Consider the following 14352-nt stretch of genomic DNA (forward strand, 5'->3'; position numbering starts at 1 on the left):
AGGGCAGCCCCTGAGCACCCCATGCAGTCCCTCTCCACCGCAGGGCCAGCCCTAGCTTGGCCCGTGGTGAGGAGGGTCAGACCCCTCTGTGACATGGGCTGTGCTCACAGGGGACATCCCGTGTCACAGGCACAGCAGTCAGAGCGCACGCTGCGACCTTTCCTCACACGTCGCGACGAGCCTGGGAGAGCCCACGTGCTGGGACTGCTCTCGGCTCTGCTCTGCTGCGAGGAGCCCACGACCCTGAGCGGGAACCAGCGAGGGGCAGCCAGAGTAGCACAGGGCTGAGGTGACGTGTACAGGAGGAGCAGGAGAGGAGCTGTTTCCTCATCACCTCCTGTTTGCTCTTCATCCAGAACAAAGAAACTAGGATGGAGCTCTGGGACCCTGGCCATGGCAGGTCCCATGGGCAGCCATTGCCAGTGCTGCCAGCACACGGTAAGGCCTCTGGGAGCTCTATCTCGGGAAGTCTCACGGAGATCATGAACTGTGAACATGGCTGTGGAAAGCCTGGGGCTGGAGGAGCGTGGATGGGGCTGGAACTGCTGCCAGAGCCCAGGCTCATGGTCCCCTCTGCCTCACTTGGCAGTGTGGCTGCCAGGATTCCTGGCTCCCAACCCTCATGCTATCCCCACTGTCCCAGGACACCCCACTCAGGAGTCCCTGCCACAGGGGTCTCCCAGTGGGGAAGGCCTACCTGAGCTGCCAGGCCTCCCCATTAATGCCATCTCGATCTCAGCTGCTGAGACCCTCTCAGGGTTGGACTCAGTTTGCTCATTGAGTACGACTGCACGTGTCACCTCCTTGGTTAACCATGTGCTGCACCTTTGTGAGCGGGGCCACACAGAGCCTGATGTGTCTTCCACTTCTTTTCCAGAGACCCTTGCTATCTGGGAAGGAGTCTCCGAGTACATTCGAGATCAGCTGATGTTAAACAAGGTGGGTCTGCCATTATGCATCTCCCCAGAAGCCCTTCTTCTGCACTGGAGGTATTTGAGGGATGAGTTCTCTATGTTTCCTAGCATTTTTTGAGAGCATGGAGAAGAAGGGGAATGAAAACACCTCAGGTGCTCTTCTAAAGACATTCTCCAAGGGTTCTCCAAGGCTTTCCCCACTCCTCCATTCATCCCCTTTGCACAGCAGGATTGAGCAGGACACTAAGCTCCATCCTCATGCAGCTGACCAGTCAGAAGCCTCTTCACCTAGCACTCGAATAATGCTTTTCTTCCTTCTTCTTTGCAGGGAGTCAGAGTTATTCGGCTTGGCACCTTTGGTGTGGTGACGGAGCAAGTCGCTGTTAGGAAATACGGCCTTGTGACTGTTCACAGACCCGTGTTCAATCTTTCAAAGAGTATTGCGGAGGTTCACAGCCGCACCTATGATAAGTCCTATGCCCCTGGTAAGAGGACATGCTGAAACTTGGGCTTCCCTTTTTTTGGGACATCTTTGAGCAGGGCATAAATTCTATTCAGCAGTGACTGTTAGAGCTCCAGACTTCCATCACCACGTTCTCCAAACAGCTTCCATTTGTAGCTCTCAGGACCTCAGCATGGCGATTACCATTCTACTCCCTCTCTCCCTGACCTCATTTTAGCTGACATTCTGTAAAGGCAAATAGCAGCATTCATGCTGCTTTTTCCCTTCCCCTTGCACCTTGTAGTAGGCCAAAGTCAGCTTTACAGAGCCCTCAAATAGAGAATGGGACACCAGTGAGTGTTTTTTTTTTTCCTTCTTTCTATCATCCATGTGACATGGGCCAGTGAAATCTTTCTCAATGTGGAAAGGACAGAGTTTGGCCCAAGTCCTGTGAGCTGGCACCCATTAAGGCAACTTGCTCCCTTCCTCCTCTCCTTGTCCTGCCATCGAGCCTCACATTCGTAGGAGATGATTGTATCCATTTCTTTCCTACTCTGTAGTAGGGGAGAAGGCATTGCTGTCCGCTTGGCACATCTGCTTGCAGAGTGCTTTGAGCATCTTCCCGCATGATTTTTCCCAGAAAGTGCAAGAAGTTCTTGAGCAGCTGCTTGCTTGAAGACCACAAAGCTGTTGGTGCTGTGTTTCAGTGTGCTCTGCTAGTGACTTTGTTTCTCTTGGTCTGCTTCCTAGGTCATAAGCTTTGTGAGCCCCTGAAATTTGCTCACATAGCTGCATACGTCCTTCTTCCCCGTGAAACGGTGGAGGCTGGCATAAAGGAGACCCTGCGTCTTTTCCGCCACTGCATCAAGAGTGGGAAGAATGTTGTGTTTGTACTCAAGAACATTGGCATGCTTATAATTGAAGGGGCAGATGTGAAAATGCAATTTTACAAAGAGTTCCTGGAAAGACTTAATGGGACCGAACAGGTGCTCACGGCTCTTCTTGCGGTAAGTTCTCCAGTTCTCCAGTGCTCCCCATTACCGTTTTGAATTCCCAAGGCAATGCAGTTCTATTAGCCTGCCATAAACTGTGGAAGGACATGGACAGTCCTGGCTGAGAGGAATGCCAGCTACCCGGACAGTTTGACTTGGGCATTCAGAGGACTTGGCAATGAAGTTGAACCTGTGCAGAAGTGTACTGGGTCCACCCAAGATTCATACAACCCAGGAGCCAATTTCAGCAATCTCAGGAAAAAAGTCCAAGACAACAGGAGGCTTTGTGGGGTTTTTTTTTGTCCCACCAGACTTTGCTCCTTGCAAAAAGCCTTCCTTTCATGCCCCTTTTTGTGAGGATGTCCTCGGAAACTATTTTTCTCTAGAACATGTCTGGTATGGTAAGGCAGCAAGCTCAGCTGATTCCCCTTAAGCTGTTGAAAACTGTTCCTCTGGGTCCCCCCCGGAAGCTCGGCCTGGTATCCTCATGGGATAAAGTTGCCAGGGCAAATGGAGATGTCAGACCTCTCTGTCAACTTTGTGTTGACCTCATTCCCCTCTCTTTGACGTTGGAGGGCCTGAGTGTGTCTGGGATAAATTGCTCCCAATATTGGATCCTCATGGTCCTCTTGCTCTGTAGCATTCCTAGTTCAGCGTGTAAATCAGTGATGAGTGCTTACCCCACTCTCTGGGCAGGAAGCAGAGGCACAGAACGAGCAAGGCCCAGAGGGAGAGAATGTTGGGAGAGACTGTGGGGTTAACCCCACATCTGACCCCTTCTTCATCAGCTGAGGAGGCATCAGGTCTAGACAGCAGGAAAAACACAGTGGCCCACTTAGTGAAATGCCTTCTCATGTGCTTGCCTCCTTTGATTTCTGCATTTGGAAAGACTTAAGCTAACTGACTCTCTGAATGCTGACCCTTGCCAAAGGCCTGAGTATGTTCCTCCCCCTTCTCCTTTTTTTCTCTCCACTTGTTATGGTGCATAACTGAGGGGCTGCTGATGGGAATAGAACAATCGAAAGTTTCAAAACCAGCTTCTTCTCTAAGCAGTAGAAGAGTTTGTTTCCCCTGTGAGCACTTGGATAATATTCTTGGTACCATGTCCCAGATGTCTGTCTCGTTTGCAGATGCCGCAGATGAGGAATTCGGTGCTGTCGGGCTCTGAAACTGCACTTTCGCAGACCCGCTCTGGTCATGTCATTGTCTTTCCCGAGTGAGTATGTTTCCTTCTTAGCCCTTGGCTGGCCAAGCAAGCAGCTGCTCATGGCATGTTTTGTAACCTTGTGTTTCCAAGCCTTGTGAAGGCTACTCGGAAAGCCATTCATGAGCATGAACCCTTTCAAATGTGCATCACAGTAAAGGTTCCTGGCAGTTGCTACCTTGGGACATTTTCAAGTCTTCTGTTCTTCTGTGACATCTGCATGAATGAAATGCTTCACAATGGTGTTTTCAAATATTCACTTGAGTCATCTCTTTCTTTTTCTTTTTTTTTTTTTTTTTTGGCGGAGGGGCAGAGACCTATGTAGGCCAAAGTAAAGCCTGTACTAGTCAAGTAAAAAGTTTTCTCCTGGCTCACATGATGCTAAGTGTTTTGTTCCATTACGTGTCTGGGAGATACAGGTTCTTTTTTACACATGCATGGAGATGTTCTTGGGAAGGCTTGCAAGTGATCTGGAGGGTGAGACAGGAATTAGAAAGGATGCTGGAAAGGAGTAGGAAAGAGGACTAAAGTGTTCTGCCTGAACAGGAGCAGGGACAGGAGATGGGTGATGATCCCAAAAGCACACAGGGGATTTGGGTTGAAATTGGTTTGGCAGTTTCACAGGAAGCACAGGGAAGAGTCAGAGAAGAAAGGTCATCCCCTCCAGGCGTTGCAGGTCTTCATGATGCCTCTCACCTTGCTGAGAGACTCCTCCAGCATCTGGCCTCTTCTGCCTATTGCGCTTTGAGAAAAGAGGGACTTCCCAGCACCTCCCAAATGCTCCTGTGTCCCCACTATTCACACCAGGTGCAAAGGAAGTGCAGTGCCCCCTCGCGTTTAGCGTGATGCCTTTTCTGCTTTCCAGGTACAAGCTGGAGAGTAGAGATCGAAATCCACCTGGCGCACCTGTAAAGGCCAGGCAGGAGGAGGAGAGGAGAGGAGAGGCCAGCACTGTCCAGGAAGGTAATGGAGCTGCTGCTTCTTGGTGGAGGCTTTTGCCTTCTCCTTCTGTGCTCCTGGGTAGGCCATTGGAACCCAAGTGACAGTGTGATGGCTCAGGTAGCATGAGGCGCTAGATGTGATGCTGCTCCCCCAATAGGGCAAATCTCAAGTGAGTCCTGAGGGAACAAGACCTCAGTGCAGCACAACGCTCCCAACTGTACAAATATCTCCAAGTTCAACTTTCCTCCATTTCCATGTCCTGCTCTCCTAAACATGCCTCATAAACACCCCCAAAGCAACTCATTGGTTTTGATTGTGTCAACAGAGGAACTCTAGGCATGTGAGATCAGTACGCACATCCAAGGATCTGCTCCCTTGCCTTAAATTACCGCCCTCAGAGACACTCTGTTAGGCCACCCATACATCCCAGCAAGTCTCCTTTTTCACAACGGGACAGAGAGTGAGAAAAGCGCTAGTCCAAGAAATGATGTTGTAAAGTACAAATGAAAAGGCAGAGAGAAGGCAGTGTCCAGAATGGCCAAAGTCCAGCCAGGAATAAAGGCTTCAGAGGAATCAGCCTGACACCTCACAATTTGACCTCAGGCTGAGAAGAACTGCATAGCCTTCCTTTTCAAGAGCCCTCTGCAATGCTGTCCTGAAGGGTTTTCTTGTCTTCTGCCTACAGGAAATGTTCCTGCCAATCGTCTCCTCTCCAGAAAAAGTGGCGCGCCACCGACACTTGCAAACAGAAATATGCCAGGAGAACAGGGGACGAAACCTGAGAGAAAAGGAACTTATGGCAGGTGAGACACTTGGAGGAACGGATGAGGGTGACCCTGTAGCCGTGTGCTTGTGTGAGTGAGATGCTTCCTAGGTGCAACAGGTTCCAGGCAGCTCTAAGAGTTTTGGATCCCATGAAGGAGCTGGGACTTTCAGACAGCGTTCAATATGTTTGCCAGGATGGGGGATCTGTGTCCCTTAGAGGCTCCATCTGTAATGAAACCTGCTCTTCTCCTTGCTGCATCAAGAGAGAGCCTGTATCTGGGCATACGGAGCATTCCTGTGGTCACATCTTGCAGCTCTGGGCATTTCAGCGGGGGGTGATCTCTGTCTCTGTTCATGTGAACACAGTCAGTTGAGCCCACATCATTCATGGCAACAGCCAACAGAACTGCCTTCAGCTGCAGATTCCTGTGAGGACAGGACGGAGAGCAAAGTCCCTCTGTGCTCACAGCACCTCTCTATATTGTCTCTTTTCAGCGTATTTCCAGCCATCCCCGGGACATCCTCCCAGAAGCCAAGGAAGGGCAGGAGGAAGGGCCGTCCTGCAGCCATGCCCCCAGTTCAGAAAGTTAACAATCGAGTGGGGAAGTGGGTGGAAGAGGTATGTGCTACTGACTGAGAAAATCCATATGCCCTGTGGATTTGTGGGAAAGCAAACTCACTTCTCTGGGCAGTGAGTGTGAAAGATGCCTTCCTGAGGCTTCATTTGGCCCCATTGGCTGACATTGTCCTGGCTTTGCTATAAAGGGTGAAGGTCATACTATATGCAATACATATGTTATACAAATTGCAATACATATGTTACTACTGCGTTCCCAGAAAGACATGAGAAGGCCCTCTTTGGTTCTCGTGGGAAGGTACCTGCTAGGTCTTTCAGAGTTAGGGCATGCACAGTTTTGGTTTAGCTCAGCTCATCAGTCATGTCCATAAGACAATGCATACCTGTGCTGACCTGCTAGGATTACCTTAGGGGCATTAGAGGGCTGTGAGGAAGGCTCAAGTGAAGGGACAGAAGAGGGGGTGAGAAGTGATCTTCATGCACTGAAAAAGAACACAGGCCAGTCCTAATCTTTCTTATTTCTCTTCTGTGTCCCCACAGGCCTGGCAATATCACTTCAGAGTAAGAGGGAAAGGGACTCACGGCTTTCCTCCAATCTGAAGCCCTGGGACGATTTCCCTTTCCTTTGCCTTTTGCTGAAGAGACAAGGAAGGAAACTGACAGAAATGAGAGAGAAGCATGCTTTTGGGAAACTCCTTGGAATAAACGCCACTGTTTCCTGAGACATATTTTCCAGAAATATCCCTTAGTGGTTGAGCTGCTAAAAAACCCTTTTGTGGAGAGGGATTTGGGAGTCCTGGTGGGTAACAAGGTAAGCGTGAGGCAGCAATGATGTGCCCTCTTAGCCAAGAAGGCCAATGGGATCCTGGCCTGCATTCAGGAGTGTTGCCAGCAGGTTGAGGGAGCTCATCCTGCCCCTCTTCTCAGCTCTGGTGTGGCCACACTTGCAGTACTGTGTACAGTTCTGGACAGCCTAGTACAAAAGGAATGTGGAGCTTCTAGAGGGGTCCAGCGTAGAGCAGTGAACATGATTAAGGGACTTTGGCATCTATCGTATGAGGAAAAATTAAGCGACCTGGGCCTCTTTAGCCTGGAGAAGAGAAGACTGAGAGGGGACCTTATCCATATGTCCAAATACCTGAGGGGAGAATGTAAAGGGGATGGGGCTAAACTCTTCTTGTTGGTGGCTGGTGACAGAACAAGGGGTTAGAGGAACACATTGAAACATAGGAAGTTTCATGTCCAGGTGAGGAAGAACTTCTTTCCTGTGAGGGTGACAGAGCCCCAGGACAGACTGCCCAGAGAGACTGTGGAGTCTCCTTCTTTGGAGATACTCAGAACCTGCCCGGATGTGATCTCGAAGGGAAGGGCTCTGGAGCAGACGCTCGTGCCGGAGCTCCTTGTCTAGAGGCGAACAACAGAGTGAGACGCAGCCCCAGCGCTGACCCCCGTGCGGGCAGTGCTGAGCTCCCGGCCAGAGGCGGCTCTGACTCAGCGGGGGCGGGGCCAGCAGGGCAGACAGGGTTTTCAAAAGCTGCCCCCAGGGAGCGCAAGCGACCAGGAGCGCAGGGCATCAGGCAGGGCGTGGTGCCGCAGTTGGTGCAGGCAGGGGTCAGGGAGTCTCCTCCCAGGTGTGGAAAAGAATCCTCTCCCCAGACTCTTCCAGCAGCGGGAGATTAGGTAAAGCCATGGTCTCCACTTGGCGGAGAGATTCCACCAGGAAGACTGTGGCGACACAGACTGAACCGCCACAGAAACATGCAGCGGTCCAGGGGATTGGAGAAAACACAGCCTGCCTTAGCTCCTTGATCAGCAGCCACCTCCTCAGCCTGGTGGCGGAGCTAAAGGAGGAGGTAGAACGGCTGAGGGCCATCAGGGAATGTGAAAAAGAAATAGACTGGTGGAGCTGCGTTCTGCAGTCTTCCCAGGAAAGCCACTCAGAGAACCCCTCGATACCCCATAGGGCAGAGGGGGCAGAATTAACAGTATCGAGGGATGATCAATAATGGAAACAGGTTCCCACTCGAGGTGGCAGAAGATCCCTTCCATGGCCCACCTCACCTACACCTGTGACCACATCCAACAGGTACGAGGCCCTGGAACTTGGGGATCAGATAGAGGAGGCCTTGAACCAAGGCCCATCTAGGGGGCTGTCTACAGAGAGGCAGTCTGGTCCATGCTGCAAGGCTGCTCCCCCTAAGAGAGAAAAGGAGCACCCGGAAGAAGCAGCGGATAATCGTCGTGGGTGACTCCCTGCTGCAGGGCACGGAGGCGCCGATGTGTAGACCGGACCCCTCATCCAGAGAGGTCTGCTGCTTGCCAGGGGCCCAAATAAAGGATGTCACAGAAAGGCTCCCAAGGCTTGTTCAGGAGTCTGACTATTACCCTCCGGTACTGTTTCATGTGGGCGCTAATGATGCCATGGGGAAAATGAGGGATATCAAGCAAGACTTCAGAGCCCTAGGGATGGCCATCAAAGGTACGGAGCCCAGGTAGTGTGCTCCTCTATCCTGTCAACGAGGGGAATGGATTCAAGGAGGAGAAGGCGGATATGGCAGATTAACAACTGGCTGTGCCGCTGGCCTTGGCAACAGGGTTTTGGCTTCTATGACCATGAGACTCTGTTTTATGACCACCAGCTAGTGGGAAATGATGGTATCCATCTCAGCAAGAGGGGCACACGTCTCTTTGCCAAAAGGCTGGCCAACCTGGTTAGGAGGGCTTTAAACTAGACAAGAAGGGGGAAGGCGAGTGTCACACAGACACGGCGAACAGTACCGCGCAGCCTAGGTCAGATGGCATCCAGCAGGAGTATGGTAGTGGGGAAGTGTGGTTATGAAATGATCACGGAGGGTCCTCTTTCACCCCTCCTGGGAAACCTACGGGCTTGGTTACTTCCCTGAAATGCCTGTACACCAATGCGCGAAGCATGGGTCATAAGCAGGACGAACTGGAAATTTGTGTGGTCCCAGCGACATCATCTCATTGGAATCACAGAGACGTGGAGGGATAGCTCGCACGACTGGAGCGCTGCCATGGAAGCCTATGTGCTCTTTAGGAAGAACAGGCTGGGAAGGCGAGGTGGTGGAGTTGCTCTTTATGTGAGAGAGCAACTGGAATGCATGGAGCTCAACCTGGGAGTGGAGGATGAGCGAGTTGAGAGCTTGTGGGTAAGGATTAGAGGGCAGGCCAATGTGAGAGACACTGTGGTGGGTGTCTGCTACAGGCCACCTGACCAAGACGAGGAGGTTGATGAGGCCTTCTATAGTCAGCTGGATATTGCCTCACAGTCACAGGCCCTTTAGAGCCGCAGGCCCTAGGGACAAGAGAAGAAGCTGGGGGAGAGGAAGACTTGCCCTGGGAATAGGAGGATTGGATCAGAGAGCACCTAAGGAAACTCCATACCCACAAGTCCATGGGCCCTGATGGGATGCACCCCAGAGTGCTGCATGAGCTGGCAGAGGTCATAGCTAAGCCGCTCTCCATCATCTTTGAAAGATCCTGGAGAACGGGGGAGGTGCCCCAAGACTGGAAGGCCAATGTCACGCCAGTCTTCAAAAAAGGCAAGAAGGAGGACCCAGGCAACTACAGGCCAGTCAGCCTCACCTCTGTCCCCGGAAAAGTGATGGAATGGCTCATACTGGCCATTGTCTCCGGGCACATGGAGGACAAGAAGGTGCTTAAGGGTAGTCAGCATGGATTCACCAAGGGGAAATCATGCTTGACTAATCTGATAGCCTTCTATGATGGAATGACCGGCTGGATAGATGAGGGGAGAGTGGTGGATGTTGTCTATCTTGACTTCACCAAGGCTTTTGACACCATCCCTCACAACATCCTCCTGGGCAAGCTCCAGAAGTGTGGGATAGATGAGTGCACAGTGAGGTGGATTAGGAACTGGCTGGATGGCAGAGCTCAGAGGGTGGTGATCAGCGGTGCCGAGTCTAGTTGGAGGCCTGTAGCTAGCGGGGTCCCCCAGGGGTCAGTCCTTGGTCCAGTCCTGTTCAATTTATTCATCAATGACCTGGATGAATGCACAGAGTGCTCCCTCGGTAAGTTTGCTGATGATACCAAACTGGGAGGAGTAGCTGATACTCCAGAGGGCTGCGCTGCCATCCACAGGGACCTGGAAGGACTGGACGACTGGACGCTGAAAAACCTCATGCAATTCAACAAGGCCAAGTGCAAGGTCCTCCATCTGGGGAGGAATAACCCCAGACACCAGTAAAGGCTGGGGACTGACCTTCTAGAGAATAGCTCTGCAGAGAACGACCTGGCTGTCATGGTGGACGGCAAGTTGACCATGAGGCAGCAGTGTGCTCTTGTGGCCAAGAAGGCCAATGGGATCCTTGGGTGCATTAAGAAGAGCTTCTCCAGCAGGTTGAGGGAGGTGATCGTGCCCCTCTACTCAGCCCTGGTGAGGCCGCATCTGGAGTATTGTGTCAGTTCTGGGCCCCACAGTACAAGAGGGATGTGGAGCTGCTGGAGAGAGTCCAGCACAGGGTCACAAGGATGATCAGGGGCCTGGAACATCTGCCCTATGAGGAGAGGCTGAGGGAGCTGGGCCTGTTCAGCCTGGAGAAGACAAGGCTGAGAAGGGATCTAATCAGTGTCTATAAGTACCTCAAGGGAGGCAGTGAGGAGGATGGTGCTGGCCTCTTTTCCCTGGTGGCCACTGACAGAACTAGAGGTAATGGCCACAAACTGAAGCACCAAAAGTTCCACATGAACTTAAGGAAAAACTTTTTAACAGTGAGGCTGACAGAGCGCTGGAACAGACTGCCCAGAGAGGTTGTGGAGTCTCCTTCTCTGGAGATCTTCAAAACCTGCTTGGATGCAGTCCTGTGCCACATGCTCTAGGTGACCCTGCGTGTGCAGAGGATTTGGACTAGATGACCTCTAGAGGTCCCTTCCAAACTTAAGCATTCTATGATTCTATGATTCTATGGTAGTAGTATGTCAGTTGATGGGATGGCCCGAGGCATTTCCAACTGCCTCAGCAACAACTGGATCTGTAAATAAGGTGTTCTTAGAACAAATAATTCCGAGATATGGGTTGCTAGAGGCAATAGATTCAGACAGAGGCACTCATTTTACAGGAAAGGTCCTTCAAGGTGTCATGACTGCCCTAGGGATTCAATGGGGCTTGCATACCCCTTGGCATCCTCAGATTTCTGGTAGAGTGGAAAGGATGGATGGGAACATTAAGAAGCATCTTTTGAAATTGGTTTTAGAAATTAAGATGCCGTGGACACGACTTCTACCATTAGCTTTAGCAAGAGTAAGAGCAAAACAAAGGGGAGACATTCAGCTGTCCCCCCTTTGAAATAATGTTTGGGATTCCCTATCCTGCTAACACCCAACCTGGCAAGGAGGTGGAGATAGGTGATATATATTTAAAGCAATACATTCTTTAGTGGAGTCTCTCCGACAGGAAGCCCAGCTCGCACAGACCCTCCCCTTGGATTTTGCAGTCCATGATATCCAGCCAGGGGATTGGGTCTTGGTAAACATCAATCAAGACAGCTGAGCATGGATGGACTCATCATACCAGAGTTAAGATTTCCAAGACTCCAGAAATCTGGGCTTGTCAGTTGAAGGAAGAGGATGGAAAGCCCCGGCTAACTCTCCGTAGATCTGTACCGCTGGCTGGGAGTGGGTCTGGAAAATAAATGCTGGGTTGCTGGGTCTGTGGGAGTCCAGGAGGATATGAAGAGTACCCATGGGTACTAGATATACTGAATGCAGGTTGTTAGCAAATAACCTGGTTTGTAAAAACAAGTATTGTCCAAAGGAGGGGAGAAAAAAAAAAAAAAAAAAAGAGGAGGGATTGAGTGGAATGCTCAGGTTTATGTATTCATCAATAAGGAGATTTCCCCACAGTTTGGCTGAAGAGCAGGACAAAGGGAGGGGAGACTGAGCGGAGCCATGAGTGAGTGGGACAAAAAGAGCCATCTGAAAGGAGATGGGGGCCTTTACAAAGGAGGGAAATAGGGCAATTCCCCCACATTCTTCAGCAAGGGGGACAAAGGAGTTGGCGAGCTCAGGTGAGAACAGATGGCAGGAGGCAGGAGTTCGGTGTAGGTGGGCCGGGAAGGCTGTAACTTCTGAGTACCTTGGCCAATGGGGAAAGGGAGAGGGCGTCCCTCGGTCTGGAAATTAGGATAAAAGGGGGGCTGCGTCCCCCAGCAATTGGAGAGACCCCACAGGGATATGCCGGGTGGACTCTCCCTTTATTCGAATAAAGTTTTAGGACTCCTCTGTCTCCTTTTTGGATATTCAGTTCTTGACAGCGAGATTTTCTGCACACCCTTGATGTTCTGGGAACATCCCTGCATCTCCCCTGATCACAGGGAAGGCTCTTTTTAACTCCCAGCAATTGAAACGGGAAATGAGAGGGAAAGGGGAAAATTTTTGTCCCCACACCAGAGGCAAGCATGCAGGGCAGCTTAATTTTGTGCTGCCTACAAGAACACAGGACACACCTGTGTCAGATACCTCCCTGCAGGTCAGCCCTGATGTTCGAAAGCAAAAGGAGGACGCCAGAAGCACCTCCCATAGCTTGATTGCCTCAGTGCAAATCTGAAAATTAAAAACTGACAACAGCAGCATGGCAACGAGGCTGGCAAGAGGCTACAACGATGCACTGCTAATGACTTCTGCTTCTGGGCCCAAACCTCATCCTCATCAAAGATGCTCCTGTTACCAGCTCAAGACCAACCTGGAAGGGCTGTTTTGGAGCAGTTCTAGCCTTGCAGTCCCTGTTCCTACAGTCAAGCTTTTTCAAGCTTGCCACCTCAAAGGTGGCAAGACAATCACCTTCCTTAGGTGAGCAGCCCCTTTCTCTGCCCACTCCTCTCACTCAGCTCAGTCACAACAAAAGCCAGACTTCTCTGGAGGTCCATCCCTGGGGAGCTGTCTCTGAGACAGCACATCTGCTGGTGGCTGGGACATATATGCTGCTATGGGACACCCTTTCTGGAGCATGTGGTATGGCCAGAAAAGCTGGAGAGTAGCACGGAAGATGCAGGTTTCCTGTTGAACCTGAACTGAGCTGAGCTGAGTTGTTCCATTCCCTTTGCTACTGGGAAGCACAGAAGCTGCAATAGTGTGTGTCACTGCCCGGTCGTTGTGTCTGTTCCTCTCATTACTGAATGGAGAGAAGGGAACGTATAGACCTATGGGGCAATGCAGGAGGGCCTCTGAGTCTCCACTGCAGTGGCTGTGGGGATATGGGATCAGTTCAAACATGTGCCTCATGTGCAGACAGTTCTGCCAGAGACCCCTGTGCCAGGGTGAGTCCTTCATGTGCCCACAACACTGGAGCAGAGCACAGTCCTCTCTGTCGTGTCTGTGCTTTGTCCTTGGACTGAAGATCCTTGGGCTATTCTTGTTGGCTGGAGGGAGCCTGAGAGCAGAAATTCCTGGCTTGCAGCCATAGCAGAGCCCCTGATGGGAGAGAGGGGTTCAGCAGGAGCTGCCCAGAGGACCAAAGGGGCTTGTGGGGCTGCAGGAGCAGGGTTTCTCCCTCTGTGCAGGAATGGGGCCTGCAAGTTGCTGCAGCTGGGCTGGCCACAGCAGCCTGATGGGTGAGAGGTTTTGGTAAGAAAACAGGGTGGGATCAAGACAAGCCTGTGTGCAATGAAACCCTCCTGGGAGGTTTGGGGGTTTGGCACATCAGACCAAATGACCCAAAGCACTCCCCTTGAGCTTTTCCTCTCAGCATCAGGCTTCTTGGCCTCATTTGAGCTTCCCCAGGACCAGACAGCCAAATCACGGGCCTTTAAAAATATCAGGACTTCACATGGGCCACAAGCCCCATTCCTCCTGGTTCCTAAGGTCTTACAGGTGCTTCTGGAAAACATGTCTCAGGAAATACTGGTGTTTATTCCAATGAGTTTCCCAAAAGCGCTCTTCTCTCTTGGTCTCTCCCAGTTGACTTCCTTGTCTCTTCAGCAAAATAAAAAGGAAAGGGAAATCATCCCAGGCGTTTATATTGGAGGAAAGATAAGAGGTCCTTCTCCCATTATTTTGAAGTGATATTCCACCTGTGGGGCCACAGAAAAGAAACAACAAAGATTATGATTAACATCTGTTCTTCTCCAGGGCCTGGAAATCATTTCCCACCCTCTATTCTGACCCTTCACTTGAGCCTTCTTGACAGTTCTCTTATGCCCCTAAGCTAATCCTAATAGGTCAGCACATCTGCAGATTGTGTTTTTGATCTAATTGATGAGCTGAGCTAAACCAAAATTGTGCATCCCCTGTTCCTGAGAGGCCTAGCAGGTACCATTCCACTCGAACCAAGGAGGGCCTTCTCATGTCTTTCCTGGGAATGCAGTAGTGACAAATGCATTGCAAAATCAGAGCATGAGTTTTTCAAGCAAATCCATGACAATGGCAGTCAATGGCCAAATGATCTCAGGAGGAGATCTCTCTCACTCCCTGTTCACAGACCTGTGCTTTCCCATGAATCTATACCGCATAAGGAGGTTCTCAGGCAGTAGCACATACCT

This window comes from Tinamus guttatus, unplaced genomic scaffold (genome assembly GCF_059628265.1).
Source record: "Tinamus guttatus ecotype Peru unplaced genomic scaffold, ASM5962826v1 Tinamus_guttatus_pri_ptg000190l, whole genome shotgun sequence".
In the NCBI taxonomy this organism is placed as follows: Eukaryota; Metazoa; Chordata; class Aves; order Tinamiformes; family Tinamidae; genus Tinamus; species Tinamus guttatus.